The sequence below is a fragment of the Miscanthus floridulus genome, chromosome 6, assembly GCF_019320115.1.
Source record: "Miscanthus floridulus cultivar M001 chromosome 6, ASM1932011v1, whole genome shotgun sequence".
Classification (NCBI taxonomy): domain Eukaryota; kingdom Viridiplantae; phylum Streptophyta; class Magnoliopsida; order Poales; family Poaceae; genus Miscanthus; species Miscanthus floridulus.
Window position 1 is genome coordinate 10,625,602 of NC_089585.1, and position 26,141 is coordinate 10,651,742.

General features: G+C 47.8%; 2 non-coding genes across 2 annotated transcripts; one reads left to right on the forward strand and one right to left on the reverse strand.

Moving 5' to 3' along the window:
• The first annotated feature begins 3,656 nt into the window (after positions 1-3,656).
• On the forward strand, positions 3,657-3,764 carry LOC136461993 (small nucleolar RNA R71). The gene has a single exon (XR_010760524.1). It is a non-coding gene; the product is annotated as a small nucleolar RNA R71 (small nucleolar RNA).
• A 13,126-nt stretch (positions 3,765-16,890) lies between these two features.
• On the reverse strand, positions 16,891-16,997 carry LOC136462104 (small nucleolar RNA R71). Its single transcript, XR_010760624.1, has one exon. It is a non-coding gene; the product is annotated as a small nucleolar RNA R71 (small nucleolar RNA).
• Positions 16,998-26,141: the final 9,144 nt, after the last annotated feature.

Genomic DNA, 26,141 nt, shown 5'->3' on the forward strand with positions numbered 1-26,141 from the left:
TCAAACCTTTAAAGTAAACAGATCTATTCACGTTTCATAAAATCATGGAGACACACTGTAGGCGTTAGAGCATAGGCGATCAGCTATTTAGCCAATGCAGGCATAGCAAACAGTTAAGGTCACATCTAATCGAGAACAAATCTACTAACTAGCATCTTCCAATCTATAGGGCCATCAGTGGGGTCGACCGGATCGATGCAGCCATGATAGTGTGCTATAGACCAGATTCAACTAGCTAGTAAACCTCCTCAAGATCAAATATGCCCTGACCGCGTACTATGCACAATCAAGATCGAAGTAGAACAGCCGATAGAACGTAACCCATCGTCTAAAGTAAGGACCATTGCAATGTAACAAGATAAACGAGGGATTAAAAGGATATGAGGCCGATCTAGATCGATCTCGACCGGGTAGATTGATGTTGCTGCAGACTAATAGCAATAAGAACATCAGCAAGATCAGTAACTTAATGAATCTATCCAAAGGACGCCATCCTTAGATAGAGCCGATAACTTGACCTTAATCTAATTCGAGCAGTGGAGGTCGACCGGATCGATGCATCCATACTTGAACTAGATAAGAATCGATAACTAGCTTATACTTGTATTGATTGATTAGATCTCTTTTACAATAGCTGGGGTCCAATATTTATACCCGGAACCTAAGCATGAATCCTACTTAAGTATGACTCATTACAATCTTTGGCATAAGAGAAAACATTCCTAATTTAAGATAACTTGGACCCTAATCTTTCCCTTTTGTAGAGTCCGACATGTTTTTCCTGACGCCAACCGTAGCTTTTTGTCATTATCTGCTGGCATCATCCGAAGAGAGCCGATTCTAGTGTTGCATTTGGATTAGTTGATATCAACCTTTATGCAATCGGTTCCTTGATGACACGATCTTGGGAGCTTCGAGTTTCCAAATTCTTCTTCCCAAATTTTGGTGTAAACAACTAGATACATGAGGGATGCTCCTCCTCCTAGCTAGATGTTGTTGTGGTCTTTCTTAAAATCTCTCTCATCCTTTCAGAAGTTGTTTTCCTCATGTAGCAGGTGTAGCAGCGGCTCGGGAATATGTTCTTCGGATGGATGGCTTTACTCTTGATCATCCTGCAAAATATTCCAACAAGAACACAAAAACTCATGGCACAGATTAAGATAAGGGGTTAGCGGTCAGCCATTCAGAGATTTGTTATCCTTTGGGGGTTTAGATAGATTTTCTAATTGCCAAAGTTCTAGAAGGATATCTAATTAAAATATTTTTGGATTTTCTTATTTATATAATGCAGAAAGGAAATATGATGCATGTTTATTTTTATTTTTATGCCACCGTGGTAAATATTCCTACGGGCTTTTACACACTGTAGATTTATTCACATGGGCTTTAGGCTTTATGATGCAATGATATAATGCAGTAATGAAACTTTTTTATTTTTTTCCTTTTCTAAATGCAATGCTAATGCAGAAAAGTAAATATGCTAAAGTGAAGAATAATTCATGCAATGCTAAAAGTAAATAGGGATAACTACCGATGTTACCTCATGGCCATGGTTCGGATTTTTAAGTCCTCCGGACAGGACTTGGCTGGAGAAGAGTCCTTTACTTTTCGGGTGCATCTTCTGGTCTCGGGGATGGAGACTCTGATGATTGCGCCTCTTATAACTCTGGTGATGATGTTACCTTTTCCTTCTACGCCTGCTTGGTCTGTGGACTTGACTTTAGCGGAGTGGGTTCATCTTTTACAACTCCTTCAGGTTCCTTATATTCCTCCCATTCATTCTTTGGAGATTGATTCTTCTGGTTTCTGGATGATCAACGTCTCCTCCTGGAGCGGGACTTCTTGGGCTGCTCATAAGTAGTATAACTATTAAAATAACAGCGTACCTTTTCTCCAGGGAATTGGAAGTGGACTTGTCCAGATCCGACGTAGATGATCGCGTTGGTGGTGTTGAGGAATGGTCTTCCAAGGATGATGAGTGTATCGTCTTCTTCTTCACCCATGTTTAGAACCATGAAGTCAGCAGGGGCATAGTGAACATGTATTCTTACCATAATATTTTTTGCTATCCCCTCTAGGAATCGGATTGATTGGTCCGTCATCTGCAATTGCATATATGTAGGGAACAAAGGTTCATCACCAAATAAATATTCATACGTTACCTTGGACATTACATTGACTCCCGATCCAATATCGCAGAAGGCCTTGTAGTAAATTCTTTGTCCAATGGTACACTCGATCGTTGGTACGCCTGGATCATCATTCTTAGCAAGGAATTGTGAAGCGAAGAGGTGGTCATACTCAGATCAAAGTGTATTGATCATGTTGATTGTCTCTTCTTATGGCTGCCTAGCTCTGTTCTTCCTTCTTCTCCTATTGTTCTTCTTGGTCACTATTGTCTCTTCGGGCAAGTACAATGTCTATGGATGTCCGGGAGATTGCAAGATATGATTCTTGAAAGAAAACTTCTCTTTTCTATCCATGATTGTGAAGCAGATCTTGGGCTGTCCGCATAGACGATGGCTTTAGCGATGCTTAGGAAAGGTCAGCCCAAAATAATAGGTGCCCTTACATCTCCACCTGTTTCCAAAACCACAAAGTCTACGGGAATATATGATTGTCCCACTTGAATAATGGCATCTTCAAGAACTCCCTTGGGGTAACAGAGTGGCTGATCTGCAAGCTGCAAAACACATATTTGTGTACAACAAAGCATCTCCATTAATTCGATCATAGATTACCTTGACATGATGTTGACACTTGCTCCTAAGTCATAGACAGCTTCCTGAAAGATGTGAGGTCCAATGGCGATGGGGATGACAGGTCTTCCTGGATCGCTCTTCTTCTCAGGCAAGGTATAATTTATCCACCTTCCCGTCGATGGCTTCGTGTAGTAGTAAGCTACATTGTGAATATCGACAAGATTTGTAGTTTCTAGATCTTCTGGTTGCCCTAGAATCTTACCTTTGTCGGATGGAGGAATAGCAGCTGCCAGTTGAGCTATTTGTGATTCTATCATTTTATTAAAGCTATGCTAGTTCTTAATGGTAGAAGCAAAGCTATCCATTCTATTACATATATTTTCTAGCATTTTATCATTGGTAGCTACCTTCTTAGATAATCCTTCCATGAGTCTAGATTAGCTAGCAATTAATTCTCTCAAGGGTGGTTGATTGAAGTTATTATAATTATTACCTTGAGGGTTACCTTGGTAGTTCGACCTCTATTGCTGGTTCCATCCTTGATTTTGTTGAGGATGATAGTAGTTGTTATTGACAAAGTTCACATCCTCATGGGTTTTAGGGTAGTTGTTCCCTGAATGCCCAATGCTTCCACACACTTCACATGTCATGTTATAATCATGAATGTGCATGACTTCTTGCTTTTCACTGGCTCGATCTTCAAGCTTCTTCATCAGCAGGTCCATCTTGGTAGACAACATGTCTACTTCCTTGAGTTGATGTATACCTCCACCTCTTTTGTGGGTCTAAGCACGTTCTTCATTCCAACCTTGGTTGGAGGCCATCTTCTCTATAAGAGCTGTTGCAGCTAGAAGTGTGAGTGATAAGAATGCACCTCTAGCAGCAGCATCCATGGTCTCACGGGTACTGTTGGTCAACCCATGGTAGAACGTCTGCATGAGTAGCCAATTCTCCATCCCATGATGAGGACATTTTGATATATAGTCTTAAAAGCATTCCCATGCCTTAGGGATAGATTCATCATGTTTTTCTGAAAACTTGAAATTCTCCCATGCAGAGCATTGGTCTTGCCTGTGGGAAAGAACTTTGCTAGGAAGGCAGTGGAGTAGTTATCCCATGTAGTATTTCTATCTTTGTTAGCATAGAACCACTGCTTCACCTTCTCCAAAAGTGAAAATGGAAAGAGGCGAAGTAGTATGGCATCCTTGGTTACTCCCTTGATGGTGAAAGTGTTGTAGATCTCCAGAAAGTATTGGAGATGTGCACTCACATCTTCATGTGCCTTTCCACAAAATTGGCTCGCTTGCACCATATTGATGAGAGCTGGCTTGAGCTTGAATCCATTGTCTCCAACATTGACATTAGGTTCGGTACGAATGTTGGCAGTGGTTGGAGCAGAAAATTTGCGGAGAGTCCTGTCAGCCATGGCTTCAAATTCTGGTGTTAAGCTTCGCCTTATATGGTTGTCTTCCGACTCTAAAGCTAAAACTTTTTTGAGTTTAGCCTTAGTTCTCTTATGTAGTTCTTCTAGATTGTCAACGTAGTTTGTCAGAAGATCAAAACTGGTCATACATTACCCTGCATAAGATACACAAGTAGACAACATAAGGGTAAGCCTATTTGAGCAGAGGTTAGTGGTTTATCTCTATCACATCAATAAGCATAAGTTTATCAATACTTCCTTTGTCTAGCTACCTTCTCCGGCAACGGCACAATAAATGCTTGTTGGTATTTATTATGTGTCACTTGTTTGAGTACTTAGCCACCTATTGCAAACCTATACCTCCTAACTTTACTAGTTTGTCATCCCTAGTGATGATGTCAGAGATATGTGTTGGTACTACATAGCATTTGATGGGTTCATAAACCTGGGGTCCCTCGAGGACCGTCTTCCATGCCTGGGCTCGGCCCAGGAAAACAACATATATTTCATGGGCCGGCCTAAAAAACTAAAACACAGCGGGCCAGAGGGGAAGTCTGGTCGTCGACCGGGAGGCCTACCCTTAAGAACAGGCGTCCGCTCGTCAACTTCTTTGGCCCACATCTCCGACCGGAGCACTCGCTTCAGGAACCAGCCGTCTCCAAGCAGTCTCTCTAATCGGAAGGCTTAGCCCAAAACGCTGCTTCCTACTCTGACCCTGCGACTCTGACCCTGCGATCGGGGCTTGTAGGAAGCTTACTCACCACTCTTCTCCGACCGACACACCGAAAGCCGACTGGAGTCATCCGACCGGGGGCTCCCCGTTCGGAGGGAACCAGAAGACATGCGGAGAAAGGCAAGGCATGGCTCACAAGTCAAAGCCACTGTACCAAGGACCATGCCCTACATGAAACAGTGCTCTACAGCCACCCTGACACAAAGTATTGTAGGGGGCGCTAGAAACTCCCATATGGAAAGCCCCCCATGTGTCTCTGGACATCGATCACGGTATGGGCTCTAGGATTTGCCATACTGGGTGAACATAGTGCGGCTCGTCACAAGCCACTAGGCATCCAGAAGTATTTGTAGGTACCGGCATCCATCCTTCCTGAAGAAGATAGCTCGACCCTCCATGCACATCTAACATCCTACAGCGACATCGACAATATTGAGGGGCTTCAACCATTATCCAGTTTTCATCACCGTAGGCAGCAAGGCTTAGAAATATCTATACTCTCTCCCTCTCACCTATAAAAGCCATACCCTTCATCTATAAAAGGGAATGCGCTCCCTCCAACCGAGGGAGATCGACTTCACAAAGCTCAGACTCACTAGATCAACACCAACCCCTTACAACCACAGGACCACCAAGTTCCGACCACAGCCCATTCGGTTGGAGCCATCCGAACCTCTTGTATACCCCCTCCTTTCTCCTTCTCGTTTGTAACCCCACTACAGACTTTGAGCACCTAGGCTCAGGAATAAAGTCACTGACCGACCCTGACTGGACGTAGGGCACGTTCCCTGAACTAGTATAAATCCTGTGTCATTGAGTGCTAGGCCACCTCCGATCACAACGTACAGCAAAACTACAAATATTTACTAGTTGGACACTTTCTGCACCGACAGTTGGCACCATCCGTGGGGAAGACGTTGTACGTTCAACACTCTTTTGGTCATCGGATGGCCCATTTTTCCGCCACCCCCGCCATGGCAGGCTCGGACGATACGATTCGTTTCGGCTCGCTGGAGTTCCCCGCACTCTCGCCCGCCGGGATGTAGGTTTCACCCGTCTTCGAGCCAGCCCAGGCCTTCCGCTTCGGGAGCCTGGACTTCATCGCCGACCGGCTCGGCATGCTCCACCTCCACGAGGAGCCCCGTGACCCGACACCCATCGGAGGGACATCCTCCATCGACTCCGGGATGCACGACTTCAATGGCGCGGCATCTACGCTTCTTTCTGAGCAACCTCTCTGCTCAAACCCCGCTGTAAGTAATATGCATACTACTCGCTCTTTATTCGCTATCTCTCACCAGTCACCCGAAGGAAATGTACCGCCCATGCCACAAACACCATACGATCGGTTCCCCCATGGCCTTGCGTCCTCCGTGGACGCCTACGCTCGGGGACTCCAAAGGATGCTGGCACCGTCCCCCCTCACGTCCGAGTTCGTGGGAGTGGCGGGCTTCGTTCCTGCCATTTCCCACAAACTCCTGGATGGTGATGGAGAGAGCGACGGTTCAAGCATCGGTGACGTGGCACCCCGCCACTGTCCGTCCTGAGAGTGCGCTATGGCGGACGCTCCGCGACAACCACCGGTGGTTGCGGACTCTATGCAAACTAAGACCCCTCCGGACCCGCTTGCGGGAGCCCTCACGTCTGCGCAAGCACACACTGAGGAATTACGACAACGATGGTAGAATCAGCCGCCGCCTGCACCGGCGTCGTCGGTGCAGCACATTGCGCCCCACATGCCTGGCCTGGCGGGTGGTGCCCAGGGTCGCGCTCGTCAGGTTCAGCATGACATCGTGAGCGAGGGGAACAATTTCCCACAATTCGCCCGGGCCGGCCAGAATATCGCAGTTGCAGCAATGCTTCTCTGCGGTGTTCCTGAGCCTATCGACCCTCAGGAGCGGGCAGTCTACCGGAACCTCCGAGTTCTAGTAGAGGCCACCGCCGTCCAACAGGCGGAAAGCTCCACACCACGACTCCGACCCACGCCCTCTCTCCCCATCGGGGGGACGGAGACGCACCAGCCGGATCGATCCGTTCGCTCGCCGCCACAGCCGGCAGGCTCGGCTCGGGGAGCGACAGCCGCGCCATGGTCCAACCAGGTGCCTGCCCCACACCAACTGCACCAGGACACTCGTAGCATCGCTGGCAACCGTCGTCGGGCCCGACACGGCAACGACGTCCGCCATACGGCAGCAGGCGACACGGACCCTGGCCGAACCATTAAGGGAAGCGGTGAAATGCGCCCCAGGTGCGATCACCGGCTGGGTAACCAGAGCCCCAGCCCTGAGGGACCTGGACCACGGGCCTTCAGCCGGCGCATTTGGAGAGCACCGTTTCCACAGCGTTTCCGGCCTCCCACCAACATCACCAAATACACCGGGGAGATGAACCCATGCATCTGGCTTGAAGACTTCCGGCTCGCCTATCGAGCCGGAGGGGTGGATGATGACTTTTTCATCATCCAATATCTTCCCATTTGTGTGGGGGAACATGTTCGGGCATGGCTCGAACTCCTTCCACACGACAGCATCCGCGACTGGGCAGACCTCAAGAGGGTCTTCGTTAGGAATTTCTAGGGGACGTACATCCGCCCGGGAAACTCCTGGGACCTCAAAAGCTGCTAGCAGGAGCCTAATGAATCCCTATGAGATTACATTCGTAGGTTTTCCCAATGTTGTAACTCCCTCCCTGATGTTGTCGACGCAGACATCATCAGTGCTTTCCTCTCCAGGACAAACTGCAAGTCCCTGATCCACAAGCTTGGCTGCCTAAAACCCCGCACCACCCGCGATCTGCTCGACATTGCCACCAACCATGCCTTTGGCGAGGAGGCAGTCGGAGCGGTCTTTAGTGGAGGCCAGGACAAAGGCAAGCCCAAGCGCGCAGATCCAGACGAAGGCCCCTCCACTCAGAGGGGCAAGAAGAACAGGAAGGATCGGCGCCGGTCAGACGACGCCACGTTGATCGCCATAGCTGAACGCGTGCCCAGGCAGGCCCAACAGGGACTGCCTAACACCCCAATCACGCCTATCCCGTCAAACACCTCTACAAGGAGTGCGAGCTCCTCAAACGTTTCCTCCGATAGGCTAGCGCGCCAAAGGAGGCGGACGGCAAGGAGCCGGCAGTTAGGAGGGGTGGCGCGGCAGGCAAGGACGGGGATGGTTTCCCTAAACCTGAGGAGTGCATCATGATCTTCAGCGGGTCTGACGCCATCTGTTTCAAACGCTAGCATAAGGTACGCTACAAGGAGGCATGCGTTGCCAAAACGGCTATCCCCTCCTTCCTCAGCTGGTCGGAGTCTCCGATCACCTACGATCAGAGGGACCATCCCTCCCACGTCGCAAGACCAGGACGCTATCCACTCGTCGTCGACCCCATCGTCCACAAGAAGAGGCTTACGAGGGTGCTGATGGAAGGCGGCAGCGGCCTCAACATCCTGTACATCGACAGCCTTGATGCCATGCGCATCCCCTGATCGGAACTCCGCCCGGCGGGCTCCCCCTTCCATGGGGTAATCCCAGGAGCGCAGGCATACCCGCTCGGGCAGATCGATCTGCCTGTCACATTCGGCAGCCGAACTAACTTCCGCTCGGAGGTTCTCACCTTCGAGGTGGTGGACTTTCCAGGGTCCTACCACGCCATCTTGGGGCGGCCATGCTACGCAAGATTCATGGCAATCCCCAACTACACCTACGTCAAGCTAAAGATGCTGGGACCAAACGGCGTCATCACTGTGAGCAGCGCGTTCTCGCACGCCTTCACGTGCGACCGCGAACACTACGAGCTCGCCACTATGGTCATCAACTCGTCCGAACTCCTACGGCTCAGTGAGTCATCGGTCCCGGCAGCCCCGGACTGTAACCAACCAACTTCCTCGTCGGCCTTCCACCCGCTATCAACAAACCCTCCACAGGTACCATGAAAGGAAGATCAGAGGAAGGATTCTCGAAGTCGGTGATCTCGTGCTTTGAAGTCCCAATCGACAAAGGAAAAACACAAGCTCTCTCCAACCTAGGAAGGACCCTATACAGTAACCGAGGTAATCCGACCAGGCACCTACCGACTGGAGGACAACAACGGCAACATTTTCAACAACACTTGGAACATTGAACAGCTACGTCGTTTTTCCCTTAGAATCAGTTTAAACACCTTCGGTTAAAGCACATGCTCATGTAAGAGCGCCCCCGCCCGAACACTTTCAACCCGGGTCGCTCGGGGGCTCCATAAATATACAAATATTGAGTACTACCTCTCTGTTTTGTTTACTGTTGTATGGAGAAATTCCTTCCTACCCTAACGAAGGGGTAGTTCATTCCTTTAAATTTACCTTACGTAGCTTTGCTTTAAAAATTCCGACTGATTGCACCCCACCTTTTCCTACGGCTACAACCGGCCGAGCCTCGCGGGCCATGCCCCGAGCTCGTGAAGTTGTGACCTACGGAACAAACAGGCAGGTACGAGAAAGAAAGAAATTTAAAACAAAATTATGCTAAGGAGAAACTAAGGAACGGAAGGGAACAAGCTTCCCCGAACGGAATAACTCCATCACAGAAAACAAAATACCATTATAGATATTAAGCACACGAACGTTTTATACGGGGGCTTCCCCCACAAATTTAAAACTACTATGGCCACTCAACAACTTCACTTGAACGCTAGAAGAGATAACCAGACCTCCCTGAGTCGATCGAATCACCCAGGATAGATCAACCGGCCTCCTGAGTCGATCGATTCACTCAGGATAAGCACCTGAGATACAGGTAGGAAGCGAAGGGGCGCCCCATGCGGGCCATGCCGACTCCATCTCGAATGACGAGCATGGGTCCTGGTCGGACATTTCCAACTAAAGCTCTCCAAACCCCGTCTCTCAGGTCATCAAGGTAAGCATATGTTCGTTAAAAACAAAACTATTCACACGAGGGCTAACCCACGATTGACAAGCGCAGGTCCCGGACGGACGTTTTCCGACTGGAGCCCGACGAACCCCGTCTCTCCAGTCTTCAAGGTAAAACACTATCAAAGCCCCTCTATTTCAATTTAAAACATTCATACATCCATACGCACATTTCATAAAACATTCATACATCCATACGCGCATTTCATAAAACATTCATACATCCATACGCGCATTTCATAAAACATTCTTACATCCATATGCGCATTTCATAAAACATTCATACATCCATACGCGCATTTCATAAAACATTCATACATCCATACGCGCATTTCATTCCATATGCCTAAAACCCTCGGACGGTTAGGGCATGAACCGCCCGGGGGCTCAGGAACTAAGCATCGCACGTGCAGCAAAATGCACTAGAACGCTCCGTGTTGCGCCACGAAGCGGCGGCTTGCCTCATTCGATATGAGCAACCAAACAGAGCCAGGGGAGAAAACCGTAGATGAGCACCATGCGGCCTTTGCCCGGTCAGGCAAACCGGGTCATCTCAACCTTCTCGTTCGATCCTGAACCTCTCGCCAAGCCCACAGAATCTCCATCGAGGGGAGGCCATCAGGCCACCCGGGTTGCTCTACAGAACAACCTAGGCATCTGCTGGGTTGCAGGTAAATGAGTAGTGGAATGCCACAAGAGGGCTACACCGACCCCGTCGCGAACGACGGACCCGGATTCCACTCGATCACACCCGTTAGCGAGCTCACCGAGCTAGTCTTCGAGCCCGAGCGATCAGGACAGGCGACGAAACTCAGCCCCTCCGGTTGTGAGGAACCGGATGGGGTAGCGCAAAACAACTCACAGCCCCCACGAAGGCTCGATATGGCTCGGGGGCTTAAATGCCATGGGACCACGACTCCGAACTCACGTCGACGGGATAGGCGACATCCGGCTATGGCTCTTGGGACCACGACTCCTAAACTCGTGTCGACAGGATCGGCGACATTCGGCTATGGCTCCTAGGACCGTGACTCCTAAACTCGCATAACGGGTTTAGGCGGCTTCACTAACTAAAACTAACTCTCTTGATCCATGGCGAGCACCGATGCCTGGGTCTACTCGCGACTCCACGTTACCCGATCCCACGGCGCGCACCGACGCCAAAGATCAAACTCTATTACATCCAAAACTAGACTTCCTTGCCCGATCCCCAGCGCGCACCGACACCAGGATCAATAAGTTCTGTCTCAATCCAATCCCTGCGCTTAAAAACACCTCGGCTGCACAATGATGCCATGGTTAAACAAAATCACGTCTTAAAACTCAAAACACGCGCACCCACAGACATAACACAAAGAAACCCCCCAGCCGGTTCCACCCGAACCACCCGGGGGCTCGGGGACTACACCCGCGGGTGCGCTCACGCGCACCCACCAGCAAGACAAAAAATCCCCCGGACAATTCGACTCGAATCGCCTAGGGGCTCAGGGGCTCCTGATGGGTTCATAAACCCGGGGTCCCTCGAGGACCGTCTTCCACGCCCAGGCTCGGCCCAGGAAAACAACATATATTTCATGGGCCGGCCTAAAAAACTAAAACACAGCAGGCCAGAGGGGAAGTCCGGTCGTCGGCCGGAAGGTCTACCCTTAAGAACAAGCACCCGCTCGTCAACTTCTTCGGCCCACCTCTCCAACCAGAGCACTCGCTTCAGACACCAGCCGTCTCCAAGCAGTCTCTCCAATCAGAAGGCTTGGCCCAAAACGCTGCTTCCTACTCCGACCCCACGACTCTGACCCCGCGACTGGGGCTTGTAGGAAGCCTGCTCACCGCTCTTCTCTGACCGACGCACCGAAAGCCGACTGGAGTCATCCGACCGGGGGCTCCCCATTCGGAGGGAACTAGAAGACATGCGGAGAAAGGCAAGGCATGGCTCACAAGTCAAAGCCACTGTACCAGGGACCATACCCTGCATGAAATAGTGCTCTACAGCCACCCTGACACAAAGTATTGTAGGGGCCGCTAGAAACTCCCATATGGAAAGCCCCCCGCGTGTCTCTGGACATCAATCATAGTATGGGCTCTAGGATTTGCCATACCGGGTGAACATAGGGCGGCTCGTCACATGCCACTAGGCATCCAGAAGTATTTGCAGGTACCGGCGTCCATCCTTCCTAAAGAAGATAGCTCGACCCTCTATGCACATCTGACATCCTACAGCGACATTGACAGTATTGAGGGGCTTCAACCATTATCCAGTTTTCATCACCGTAGGCAGCAAGGCTTAGAAATATTTGTACTCTCTCCCTCTCACCTGTAAAAGCCATACCCTTCATCTATAAAAGGGGATGCGCTCCCTCCAACCGAGGGAGATCGACTTCACAAAGCTCAGACTCACTAGATCGACACCAACCCCTTACAACCACAGGACCACCAAGTTCCGACCATAGCCCTTTCGATCGGAGCCATCCGAACCTCTTGTATACCCCCTCCTTTCTCCTTCTCGTTTGTAACCCCACTACAGACTTTGAGCACTTGGGCTCAAGAATAAAGTCACCAACCGACCCTAACTGGATGTAGGGCACGTTGCTTGAACCAGTATAAATCCTGTATCATTGAGTGCTAGGCCACCTCTGATCACAATGTACAGCAAAACTACAAATATTTATTAGTTGGTCACTTTCTGCACCGACACTAGTCTTGTGAGAAACAAAGGCCGCCTTGTGTTTCTTGGGGGTATAGCCCAATCCCTCTTTGTAAAGAGAAGCTCTTTGGCTACCCAAGCACATAAGCAAGCAGTCGTCACCACCATAGGCTTTGCCTAAGGTGCGAGTGAGCTCATTGACCTTCTTGAGGGTCTCATTCGCAACCATAAGTGAGGCATCATAAGTGAAACCATCACTACTAGATGAGGTAGAAGTAGATGTGCTACAAGAAGGGTTAGTGGGAGCAACAATGATAGGATTATAGAATGATTCATCAATTATATCACAAGTTAAGCCTTTGTCACATGTTACAACATGCTCCTTCTCATTTTGCTCATTAAGTAAAGAGGAATGAGCTTTCTCAAGCTTCTTGTGGGCCTTGCCAAGCTTCTCATGGGCTTCCTCTAGCCTCTTATGAGATGCATTGAGCTCATCAAAGGCTTGCTTAAGGGCTTTTATTTCCTTTCGCAAGTCTTTGCATTCCCTTCTCTTAATGTCAAAATGTTCTTTATCATCTTCTAACATGTCAATTAGTTTATCTTTAGTGGGTTCATCATCATTGTCACTTTCACTTTCACTTTCATTATCATGTTCCACATCACATCCATCATCACAAGTTTGTACCTTAGTGGCCTTAGCCATGAAACATGATGGAGTGCCAAAGAGAGAAGGCTTCTCATTGATAGCAATGCTTGCAAGAGCCTTCTTCTTGGTGGTCTTGTCATCATCACTATCTTCATCATCACTTGTGGAAGCATCACTATCCCAAGTAACCACATATGAACCACCCTTTTTCTTCTTCTTGTTGGTCATCTTGTCCTTCTTCTCTTTCTTTTCCTTCTTATCCTTCTTCTTGCTCTTCTTATCATCATCATCATTGTCGCTATTGTATGGGCATTGAGCAACAAGATGATCTTTGCTTCCACACTTAAAGCACCTCCTTGACTCTTCCTTATTCTTGGATGAAGACTTCTTTCTTCTAGCATGATAGCCCTTCTTTACCATGAACTTGCCAAATCTCTTGACAAAGAGAGCCATCTTCTCATCATCCATCTCATCAAAGCTCAAGTCTTCATCTTCACTTGATGATTCTTGCTTTGCCTTGCCCTTAGATTATGTGGCCTTGAATGCCACACTCTTCTTCTTGTCATACTTCTTCTCATCTTTCTTCTCCCTCTTTTCTTCCTTCTCATCATCATCTCTATAAGCATCATCGGTCATGATATCTCCCAAGATTTGGTTTGGTGTCATTGTGTCCAAACCGGTCCTCACTAGCAAGGTGACCAACATGCCAAATATTACGGGTAAGCATCTCAAGAACTTATGAGAGAAGTCCTTGTCCTCCACCTTCTCACCAAGTGCTTTGAGATCATTGACAAGCACTTCCATCCGATGGAACATGTCCGGCACACTCTCATCTTCCTTCATCTTGAAGCTAGCAAATTTCTCCTTCAGAATGTATGCCTTTACACCCTTTATTGCCTTGGTGCCCTCAAATGATTCTTCCAACTTTTTCCAAGCCTCATGAGCCATATCAATGTTCTTGATTTGCTCAAATGTTCTCTCATCAATTACATCATGAATGGCGGCACTTAGAGCAATGTCATTGTTTTGGAGAAGCACTTCTTCGGCCGCGGTGGGATTCTCCAGATCAGCAATCTCAATTTTGGTTTCTACCACCTTCCACACCCTTCTATTGATTGACTTGATATGTGTGGTCATGTTTGACTTCCAATATGGATAATTTGTGCCATCAAATTGGGGTGGCTTCTTGGTGTTGTTGTTTTGAGCCATTTTGACACCAAAGGTTGTTAAGCCTCAAATCACGGTGACCATGGCTCCAATACCACTTGAATGGTCCTTATAGCTGGAGGGGGGGGGGTGAATAGCCTATTGAAAATTTTTACAATAACACTTAGCAAATATGTTAGACAATTAAACGGTGAAGCGAGTGTCGCGCTAGCCTACTAAAAGAGCAAGCCACCTACCACAATTCTAGTGACTATGATCACTAAGCACACAATTTGCTAAGTCACTACACTAAGTTAGTGAGCTCTCAAAGGCTAACTAAAGAGCCTCACTAACCACTAGACCCGACACAAGCTAGCTCTCAAAACTAATTACACTAAAGAGCTTAGCTACACTAAGAATGTAATATAAGAGAGGTGATGATGTTTATACCGCCGTATGGAGGATAGAGCTAATCACAATATGATGGAGCCAATCAATCACAATCAAACAAGAAATCCTCGGGACAATATGACACAAGATTTTTTACCGAGGTTCACTTGCTTGCCAGCAAGCTAGTCCTTGTTATGGCGATTCACTCACTTGGAGGTTCACGCGCTAATTGGCTTCACATGCTGTTGATGGTAGTTACCGATAATTATAAAAAATCAATATAACCTGAGATAATGCATGAAAATGATCACCAACATAGACTTAGGGGTTTAAACTGACAATTTCCACGAGTTTTGGTGAATCTGTGTTTTCAGCAGGGTTTAATTAGAAATCCGACAAGGGGGACTTAAATGTCAAAGGAAAAAATGGGATTCCACTGTGAAACCAACTCCAGAAGGTTCCAGGGGACTCCAGAAGCCACATCATCGAAGCGGAGGCCGAGAGGCTACCAAGTGGGGCCACTCGGCCCCACTTGTAGGCCGCTCGACCCATCAGGAACCCACTTGTCAGCCTCGTCGCTATGTTGGTTTCCCACCGCCTCCTAGGATGCATCTAAGCTATTGCTTAAGTCAGTTTGATCTAAGGGCTCACGTTGTATCCTCAGGGCTATATAATCTAGCCCTCCTCCCTCCAAAGAGAATCAAGTCATCAGATCATAAGTCAGGGCTAGACAGAAAACTAGGGTTTCCAGAGATTAGAGATTAGAGCTCTAGTTCTTCAAGTTTCTAGTATGGATTAGCTAGTAAGGTTCAAGAAGAGTGTGGGCTTTTGCTCAGGATTCTGGATCTGCCGTCTGGAGACTGGTATAGCCATTGTATCTCTATATTTATGATTTTGTACTACTTTAATATTATTATGTTGCTATTCATTATGTTCTTAGTTTGCTCTAGTTGCATGCTTGATATAGTTATGATTAATGATGAGTTTATGCACATGTTCGCAAAGCGCTTAGCTCATTATGCGCATGAGTTAAGTGGTCGACACTATGTAAGCATGGTGCTTAGATATTGTTTGCCTACAGATGCCCTTTACACTCTAGGTCATCTGGTAGATCATGGATGTGACACTCCTGTTGAGTCCTTTGTAGTCCACTCCCTGTTTGTAGAGCACGTAGAACGTGATTGCGAAGGTAGACAAGCTCTATTCTTGATCTTCCTTAGTAATATTCCTTATGCATAGATCTAGAGTTAGTTATACTATAGATAAGAGTGTATATATTGGGGTGTACAAAAGACTTAGTAGATAAATAATAACTTAGGTATCTTTTGCTCTTAACAAATCTCCTGCTTAGCTGTACTACATTTTATGAGTCTCTAATTCTATCTCTGGAATACCACTATTACCTTACACTTATTATTTATTTACCCTTTGACTTACCCCTGCAATAACATGAGAGTGATTATTATCATAAGTATACACATTTGTCAATATCTCTATGCCAACACCACTCCATAAGCTCCTCCCTATGGTAAAAATATAAATAACGATATCTGGTATACTTCCGGGTGAAATGCTACAATGGTATATTATCTGTGCGCTTGCGGATACTTTAATATATATATTTTTCTCTGAAGTTTACAAGTGTCATTAATAATTACCAACCATGCATTTCTGGCATTATGATAGGGAAGACAACCTAGTAACAAGTGATGCTAAGAAATGTCAACAAGCATTTCTGGTGCCGTTGCCGAGGAGGGGCACATGGCTAAAGAGAATTGACCAAATAAATACTTATTGATAAAATCATAACCTCTGCTTTAGCAGGCTTACCCTTGTTTGTCTTTGTTCATATCTTATACAGGGTATTGCAGACTTGGTTGTGATTCACCAACAATTTCCAATCAGAATCAACCGAATCAAGAGGAAGCTCAACACCAGTTCCTGAAGTCATGGCTGAGAAGACTCTACATGAATTCTCTGCTCCAAGCACTGAGAACATCCGCACTGGACCAACACTCAAAACCAACAATCTCGAGTTTGAGCTCAAGCCAAGCCTCATCAACATGGTGCAAGCTACTCCATTCAGCGGAAAGGCACATGACGATGCTAGTGCTCACCTTTAGAATTTTCTGGAGATTAGCAGCACAGTCGTCATCAAGGACGTTGCTCAAGGCATCATACTACTTCACCTATTTCCATTCTCACTAGTGGGAAGAGTGAAGCAGTGGTTCTACATCAACAAAGATCACATCAACACTTGGGCAAGATGTTCAAAGGCCTTTCTAGAAAAGTTCTTCCCTATAGGCAAGACCAATGCCTTAAGAGGAAAGATTTCAAACTTCCAACAGTAGAAAGGAGAAACCATTCTAGAAGCATGGGAATATTTTCAAGAATACATTTCAAATTGTCCACATCATGAGATGGAAGATTGGTTGCTCATGCAAAGTTTCTACCATGGATTAACTCAAAAAGCTCATGAACAACTCGATGCCACTACTGGGGGGTCATTTATGTCACTCACCCTTGGAAAAGCTTAAACTCTTATGAAAAAGATAGACTCTAATCAAGGCTGGTCATCATGCAACATTCAATTATGCAATAAGAGTGAAGAAGTACCAGAAGAGGTGTGTGCATTGTCAACCAAGATGGACGTATTGTTGAATTGGCTTGAACAGTGAGCCAATTACAAGAAAGATCGTCAGGCTATTCAAGATGCATTCAATGCTCAGAATGTATGTGGAGAATATTTGGGGGTTGAATTCCCTAAATATCAGGAGGATGCAAACATCATCATCAACAACAACAGAGACAAGGGTGGAAACAACAACAACGGTCGACTTACCAAGTTAAGTACCCAGGTAATAGCTATAATACTCCTAAGCAACCATCCTTGAGAGACCTAATCTTAGAACAATCTAGGATTAATGAGAATATTTCGAAGAAGCTTTCTTTTAATGATAAGGTCCTAGAAAGCATAAATACTAAAATGGATAGTTTTTCTTCTGCTATAAAAGACCAACTTAGCTATAATAAAAAGATAGAATCCCAATTAGCCCAGTTGGCTGCTGCTCTACCATTTGCCACTAACCTTGAGAAGGTAAATGCTATAACTACAAGAGGTGGTAAGTCTACTCGTGATCCACCATATCCGACAAGGACAGGCAAGACACCAGTGGCAGTGCAGGAAGAGGAGAAAACAACCGATGAAGTTGAAGAATTTGGGCCACAAGAGTGAGAATTACAACAAGATTTCCATGACACAACTCTCCTACAGTTTCCACGCAGAAATCAAAAAACCAAAATGGATGATGAGCAGTTTGGTAAGTTCGTAGAGGTAATTCAAAAGCTATATATCAATATTCCATTGCTAGATGCCATACAGGTACCTACCTATGCGAAGTATCTTAGAGACACCTCAACAACAAAAGACCACTGCCTTCCACTAAGGTAATTAAGTTAACAGAGGAGTGTAGTGCAGCCATCCTAAATACTTCACCTGTTAAGAAGAAGGATCTAGGGTGTCCCACTATCGATTGCTCAATCGGGAGCCAGAACTTCGAGAATGTGTTATGCGATCTTGGAGCAAGTGTCAGTGTCATGCCCAAAAAGGTCTTCGACAAGCTCAACTATTCAACACTCACGCCAACATCAATGTGATTGCAACTAGCTGACCAATCGGTCCACTACCCTACGGGAATCGTCGAAAATATTCTGGTAAAAATACAAAACTTTTTTGTTCCTGTAGATTTTATAGTACTTGATATGCAGGAAGACATGAAGACACCCTTGATTCTTGGGAGATCCTTCCTGAGCACTACAAATGCTCACATTGATGTCGGAGCTAAAGAAATCAAATTCCATATCAATGGAAAGGATGAGAGATTCACCTTCAAGCCAAGACCAGAACAATGCTCTAATTTGGAGTGGCGTGAAAAGCAAGTGAAGCCATTAAGGTCTCCATCTCTGGGACCGACAGATGCACCTAAAGAATAAACTCGAACGGAGAAGTCCGGTTCAGAGGACTCAAAATCCTGAACCCTCGCCAGGAGGTAACCCGATAGTTATCCATATTTACTTTTTTGTATTGCATTAATCATTTTATCTTAGCATATTTACTTTTCAACATTTGCATCATAAAATATAAATTCTCATCATGGCATTATAAAAATCTAAACCCATGTACTACATTTTATGAGTCTCTAATTCTATCTCTAGAATACCACTAATACCTTACACTTATTATTTATTTACCCTTTGACTTACCCCTGCAATATCATGAGAGTGATTATTATCATAAGTATACAATTTGTCAATATCTGTATGCCAACACCACTCCATAAGCTCCTCCCTGTGGTAAAAATATAAATAATGATACCTGGTGTTGGGTTCATAAACCCGGGGTCCCTTTTGGACCGACTTCCCCACAAAGGCTCGGCCCAAGCAGACAACACACAACTCATGGGCAGGCCCAAGAGTCTAAACAACAGGCCAAAAGGGTGGTCCAGTCACCGACCAGAAGGTCTAGCCGAGGAGGAATAGCGCTCGCTTGTCGACTCCAACCCACCTCTCTGACCCAAGCGCCCACTTCGGTCTCCAGCCACCTCCGGACGGTCTCTCTGACCGAGAGGCCTGGCAAAGCACTACCTCCGACTCCGACCCCATGTCTCTGACCAGGGTATGCAAAGACCCTACTCACTGCTCTTCTCTGACTGGCACAACCAGAGCCGACTAGGACCAACCGACCGGGGATGCCTGCCCAGAAAGGACCAGGGAACGAATGGAGAAAGTAAGGCAAGGCGCTCAAGTCAAACCACGATACTAGGGACCATACCCTATACACCTATAGGAATAGTACTCTACAATTGCCCTGATCAAAATATGCTCGGCAGTCCACCGAGGGGTATCCCGCGATGGTAGATTTGTCGGTGGGGGTGCGCGTAATCAGGAACCGGATGGTGACACAAGGCGCAGAGACATCGATTTAGATAGGTTCGGGCCGTCTGATCGACGTAATACCCTACGTCATGTGTCTTTGGTGTATTGTATTGATCTGGATGACCAAGTAGCTTGATGTAGCCTATCCGCTAGGGGACCCCTGCCTCTCCTTATATAGTCTGGAGAGACAGGGTTACAAGTAAAGTATCCTATTTGGTACTATACAATGTCTTGCGGTGCACGCCGAGCAACGCCGTGCACGCCTTGATTGTGGGCCGAGTCACCTCCGATGGTGCGGCCCATGTCTTGGGGGCCATACCCCCACAGCTAGTCCCCGAGCCTGATAGTAGGTGATGCAGTCACGTGGTGCCAGGGTCATAAAGTAGAAGACCAGCCAAGTAGGCAGCTAGTCCTCGGGCATAGCCTCGAGATGAGAACAAGCACATTCACCGCAAGGTGAAGTGTGCCCACTTAGTCCCCGAGCCTGCTGGAAGATGAAGAATGAATCTTGTAGCAGGGTCAAAGAAGTCTGAAAGCTTGCCAACATCGTCTGACATGCGCGTATCAAGACCCCAGATGTGCTGCCCAAGATTAGCACCCTGATCCGAATAGCATGGAGCAGCTTGATAGCACACCAACGAGACGTAGCAAGATCCGAGCAGCAAGGGAGTCCCCGACGTCGCTGGCGATGACTGAGCACCGAGGAGCGAGGAGTCCTCGATGTTGCTGGCGATGTCCGAGCACTGAGGAGCAAGGAGTCCCCGGCGTCGCTGGCGGTGACCGAGCACCGAGGAGCGACGAGTCCCCGGCGTCGCTGGCGATGTCCGAGCACCGAGGAGCGAGGAGTCCCCGGCGTCGCTGGCGATGACCGAGCACCGAGGAGCGAGGGGTCCCTGGCGTCGCTGACGATGACCGAGCACCGAGGAGCAAGGAGTCCCCAGCGTCGCTGGCGATGTCCGAGCACCGAGGAGCTTGGAGTCCCCGGCATCGCTGGCAATGTCCGAGCACCGAGGAGCGAGGAGTCCCCAGCATCACTGGCGATGTCCAAGCACCGAGGAGCATGGAGTCCTCGGCATCACTGGCGATGACCGAGCACCGAGGAGCGAGGAGTCCCCGGCGTCGCTGGCGATGACCGAGCACCAAGGAGCGAGGGGTCCCCAGCGTCACTGACGATGACCGAGCACCGAGGAGCAAGGAGTCACCGGCGTCGCTGGCGATGTCCGAGCACCGAGGAGCTTGGAGTCCCGACGTCGCTGGCGATGTCCGAGCACCGAGGAGCGTGGAGTCCCCAGCGTCGCTGGCGATGACCGAGCACCGAGGAGCGAGGAGTCCCCAGCGTCGCTAGCGATGTCCGAGCACCGAGGAGCGTGGAGTCCTCAGCATTACTGGCAATGACCGAGCACTGAGGAGCGAGGAGTCCCCGACGTCGCTGGCGATGTCCGAGCACCGAGGAGCGTGGAGTCCCCGGCGTCGCTGGCGATGACCGAGCACCGAGGAGTCCTCCAAGCACCGAGGAGCGAGGAGTCCCCGGCGTCGCTGGCGATGATCGAGTACCGAGGAGTCCCCGGCGTCGCTGGTGATGACCGAGCACTGAGGAGCGAGGAGTCCCCGGCGTCACTGGCGATGTCCGAGCACCGAGGAGCGTGGAGTCCCCGGTGTCACTGGCGATGTCCGAGCACCGAGGAGCGAGGAGTCCCCGGCATCGCTGGCGATGACCGAGCATCGAGGAGCGAGGAGTCCCTGGTGTCGCTGGCGATGACCGAGCACTGAGGAGTCCCTGGCATAGGCGGCGATGTCCGAGCACCGAGGAGTCCTCGGCGTAGGTGGCGAGGTCCGAGCACCGAGGAGTCCCTGGCGTAGGCAGCGAGGTCCGAGCACCGACATAGCTAACGACGTCCGTGCGGTGAAGTGTGCCCACTTAGTCCTCAAGCACGAAGTATCCGTGCGCCGAGGAGTAACCAGCGTAGCTGGCGATCAGTTCGATCAACTGGTCGGCGACGGAGTCCATGAACCAAGCAGCCCGACCAGTTGATCGGTGGAGAAGTCCGAGCACCAGGTGGACGATGATCCTGCAATACAAACATGTAGAACTGGTAGTACATGATGTAAAAATAAATGAACTCTGGAGAAAAATCAGCAATGGTGATGAAACGGCGTATGCAGTTCGGCGATCAGTTGGCGTGAAAATATATTTATGTTTAATATAAACTGCCCGAATAGTTAGTGTGTAGCTGAGTCTCCAGTCCTAGCTAGCCCATAGTCCATAACGTCGAGCGCGGAGCCCGTGCACGTGTAGGAGGAACAGGTGTGACCAAGGAGCCGCTGCCGACCACCCATAACGCAGAGGTGAAAGGACCTTGTTTGGTTTTGGTAATTGAGTGACAACTTAGGTGGACTAATGGTGTTTATGTGAGATACACAGGTGATTAGTCCACAGGTACATGTGTGTGAGCAACATATGCCATGAAGGTGAAGATGGCTTGAAGATGTTGCAAAGCTCGCACATGTGATGATGAAGGAGCTTATTGTACATGAGACATGACATTGAGTCATGTGATCAAGGTGGAGAAGATCAAGACAAGACTTGGCTTGATGGACTGGTTGCAAGTGTGAAGGGCAAGTCGAAGGCTTTGGAGTGATGGACCGCGTGGCGGTGAAGCTTGAGCAAGACTTGGCGCCGATGGACGATAGCAACGGTGAAGAGCAAGTAAAGTCAAGATCGATGAACCAATATGATCACGTGATGATATGAAGTGGATCATATCATTGTTGATCGTGTTGGTGCATGTGTTGCATCGACATTGAAGGAGATGGAATGGAATGCGCAAGGCAAAGGTATAACCTAGGGCATTTCATTTCACCGGTCATAGGTGTGTAGAGAAGTTTATGACCGGGTTTATGATAGATGGCCGTACTATCAAGAGGAGCAAACTTGTTTGCATATCGGTCATCTAGTGCCACTCGAGTGATCTAACTTTGCATCGTCGCTAGGATCAAGTGGCATGGCAAGTTGAGTGGCTAACATCCTTTGGGAAATGATTGTGAAAAGCTAACACACATACACATGGTGGTGTACACTTGGTGGTGTTGGCACATTTACAAAGGAGATGGAGTTGGAGTTGATGTGGATCAACTTGGTGAAGAAACTCCACCTGCGAAGTGTCCGCCCGTAGAGTGCAGACAGTCCGATGGTGCCACCAGCACCCTAGACAGAAAAAACCAGGTCTCACAGAGTGGACCGGACGCTGGTCATGTGGTGACCGGACACTGGGGTCCTGCGTCCGGTCAGTGGCGGCGAAGAGCGTGCAGGCGTCGGTCTTCGACCAGATGCTGGCACTGGAAGTGACCGGACGCTGGCAGGGCGTGTCCGGTCAGGCTAACGCATGGTGACGCAGGAGCTGGAGTGTGACCGGACACTGGGCTGCATCCGATCACGTGTGACCGAACGTGTCCGGTCAGGGTCGATACCTTACTGTAAACGACCGGACGCTGAGGTCCAGCGTCTGGTCAGTTGAAGCTGCTACGTCCGGTCAGAAGATGACCATTGAAGATTGGAAGAATGCCGTTGAACGCAGGTGACACTTGGCTATCATCGGATGACCAGACGCTGAGGTCCAGCGTCCGGTCAACACGACCGGAGCGTCCGGTCGACCCGACAGTTGCCCAATGAAGGGGTAACGGCTAGTTTAGCCCATGGGGCTATAAATAGAAGTGGCCTTTGGCCATGGCTGGTGCTGAGCACCTTGGGGGACTTTGTGTCCATGCTTGAGAGTGCTTAGGAGCCCTCCATATCACACATACTTGATAGTGATCATCCGATTGTGTGAGCGAGCGATTCTAGTGCGATTGCATCGTGAGGTTGCATCGAGTGGCACTAGGTGATCGAGTTGCAAGCCGGTGGTGCTTGTTACTCTTAGAGGTTGCCACCTCCTAGATGGCTTGGTGGTGGTCTCCATGGAAGCCCGCAAGAAGCTTGTGCGGTGCTCCAGAGAAGTGCTTTGTGAGGGGCATTGTGCTCGCCCCACGGGAGCCGCGAAGAGCAACTTTAGTAAAGTGTGTCATTGAGCTACCCTCACTTTCGGAGTAGGTTCTTATGGCGCCCGACGTGCGGGCTTGGCGGATGATGCCAATTAGCCACCAAACCACCAAGTGAGCGGTCGACACAACAGGGACTAGCGTGTTGGCAAACACGTGAACCTCGGGAGAAAAATCATCGTGTCAACCTTGTTCTTCCCATTGGTTTGCATTCCCGTTACACAAGCTTGCAATTACTTTTATATACATTGAGCTTGTGTTGTTGCTTTAATAATTAGTTAGCTTGTGTAGCTTGCTAATTATCTTCTTGCTTGTGTAGCATAGAAGTAGCTCCCTTGAGTGGCTAATTTGGTTTGTGTAACCTTGTTAGTCACCTTGCTTAGTTTGTGTAGCTAAGTATTTGCGCTCTCTAATTCGGCATTGGTTGCCTTGTTATTGAGCATTGCTAGTGAGCTTAGTTGGCTTTGTGCTTTTGCTTACTAGCATGTGTAGGAGCTCCCTTGTTGCTTAAAGTACTAGTGGCATAGGTTTGTGTGACCTTGCTTCTAGAATTGGTTAGGAGAGCTCTAGCTAGCCCGGCACCTTTGTTGCTTGATTAGTATCTTTGCAAGGTGCTTGTGAACATAGATAGAGAGGTGTAGTCTTGGCTAGACCGATAGTTTTAATTCCGCACTTGTTTCGGTTAGCCAACGTGATTAAGTTTTAAAAAGGACTATTCACCCCCCCTCTAGTCGCCATCTCGACCCTTCAAGTGGTATCAAAGCCCGGTCTCTCATTTGTGGTTTTCACCGACCCGAGAGGATGGTGAACTTTGGGCTAGAAGTTGTTTGTGACACACACATTTTTGATGGCACACACTATGCACGGAGGAAACATCATATGCTTGATCATTTCCGTGAATTGGGTCCCAAGGCATGGTGGATCATTGTTGTTGGTTTTTCTCGTGATGCCTTGGATAAGGATAACCTCACCCAAGCGCAAGAGGATTGCTTACAACTTGATCATCATGCTCTTTATTATCTAACGTGTGCTATACATGATGATATTTTTAGACGTGTGTGGGACTTGGAGAGTGCTCATGATATGTGGCTAGCACTCCAAGCCTTTTACGGTGACTCCTCCACATGGGATGATGGTAAATTCAAGAAGGAGGATGAACCAAAGAAGGAGGCGCATGAGTGTGTTGAGCATAACCACAATTTGGTGATTGTGGAAGATTGCTCCACCTCATGGTCAAGTGATGATGATGATGATCGATCAACTACAAGTTCACTTGACAAGGTTGATGATGATGCCTCAAGTGTTGCAAGTGATGATGCTACCCATTGCACACTTGATGGTAATGATGGTTCATGCTCAAGCCATGATGAAGATGCTACTACATGCTCTCCAACCACACCACATTGTCTCATGTCACAAGGTGACACTAAGGTATCAAATGATAATGTGGTTGATCATGTTGATTCATATGATGAGCTTGTTAGTAGACTTGCTAGCATGACCATGTCTTTAGAAAATGAGAAAGCTAAAACATTGAAATTAGAAAATGAAAACTCATTTCTAAAGAACTCTTGTGAAGAACATAAAGACTTACTTGATGCTTATAAATCTTCACATGATGAGCTTAAATTGAATCATGAGACACTACTTGCATCTCATGATGAATTATTAGAACAACATGCTTCTCTCATTAAAATGTTTAGAAAGAAACTTAAAAATAATGAGAGCTCATCACACGGGTCAATTGACCAATCACAAATTGTTGCTAACCCTTGTGATGTAGGCAAGAAGCATGTATCCACCTCATGTGATGATTTATTAGATATGCCATGCTCTTCACATATAGATGCTTATTCTACTTCTATGTCTTGTGAGACTAACCTTTTGAAGGAGAACAATGAGCTCAATGAACAAGTGAAGAAATTGAGCAACAAGTTAGAGAGGTGCTACAACTCTCAAGTCACCTTTGAGCATATGTTGAAAACTCAAAGAAACTTTGGTGACAAGAGTGGAGTCGGCTTCAAGACTAGCAAAGTCAATCATCAAGAAAGCCGCAATGACATAAGTGGCATTGGCTTCAACAAGAGCAAGATCAAGGGCAAAAGATGGGGCAAGAGAAGATATGAAAGAGAGATGAAGAAGCAAGAACAAGAGAAGCTCTCTCATTTCATGTGCTTCAAGTGCCATGAAGTGGGACATCTTGCAAATGGTTGCCCCAATGAAGAAAAGCTCAAGTTGAAGAAAGAAGAAGAGAGGCTAAGGAATGTGAAGTGCTTCAAGTGCCGCACTTGGGGTCATCTTACCTCAATGTGCCCAACCAAGCAATTGGTGAAGCAACAAGTGAAGCCTCAACCAAAGCCACAAGTTGAGCAAGAGAAGACACCCCAAGTTCAAATCAAGATCAACCATGAAGATGGTGGTGATTTGATGATAAAGAAGAAAACAAGAAGGGGTGGAAAGGTAAGGCATCCAATGCAAACTCAAGATGCCAAGATGATGAGCAAGAATGAAGATGAGAAGAAAGATTATGCTCACATCAAGTGCTTCAAGTGTGGAAGTATGGGACACTTTGCCTCTAAGTGTCCTACCAAGCTTA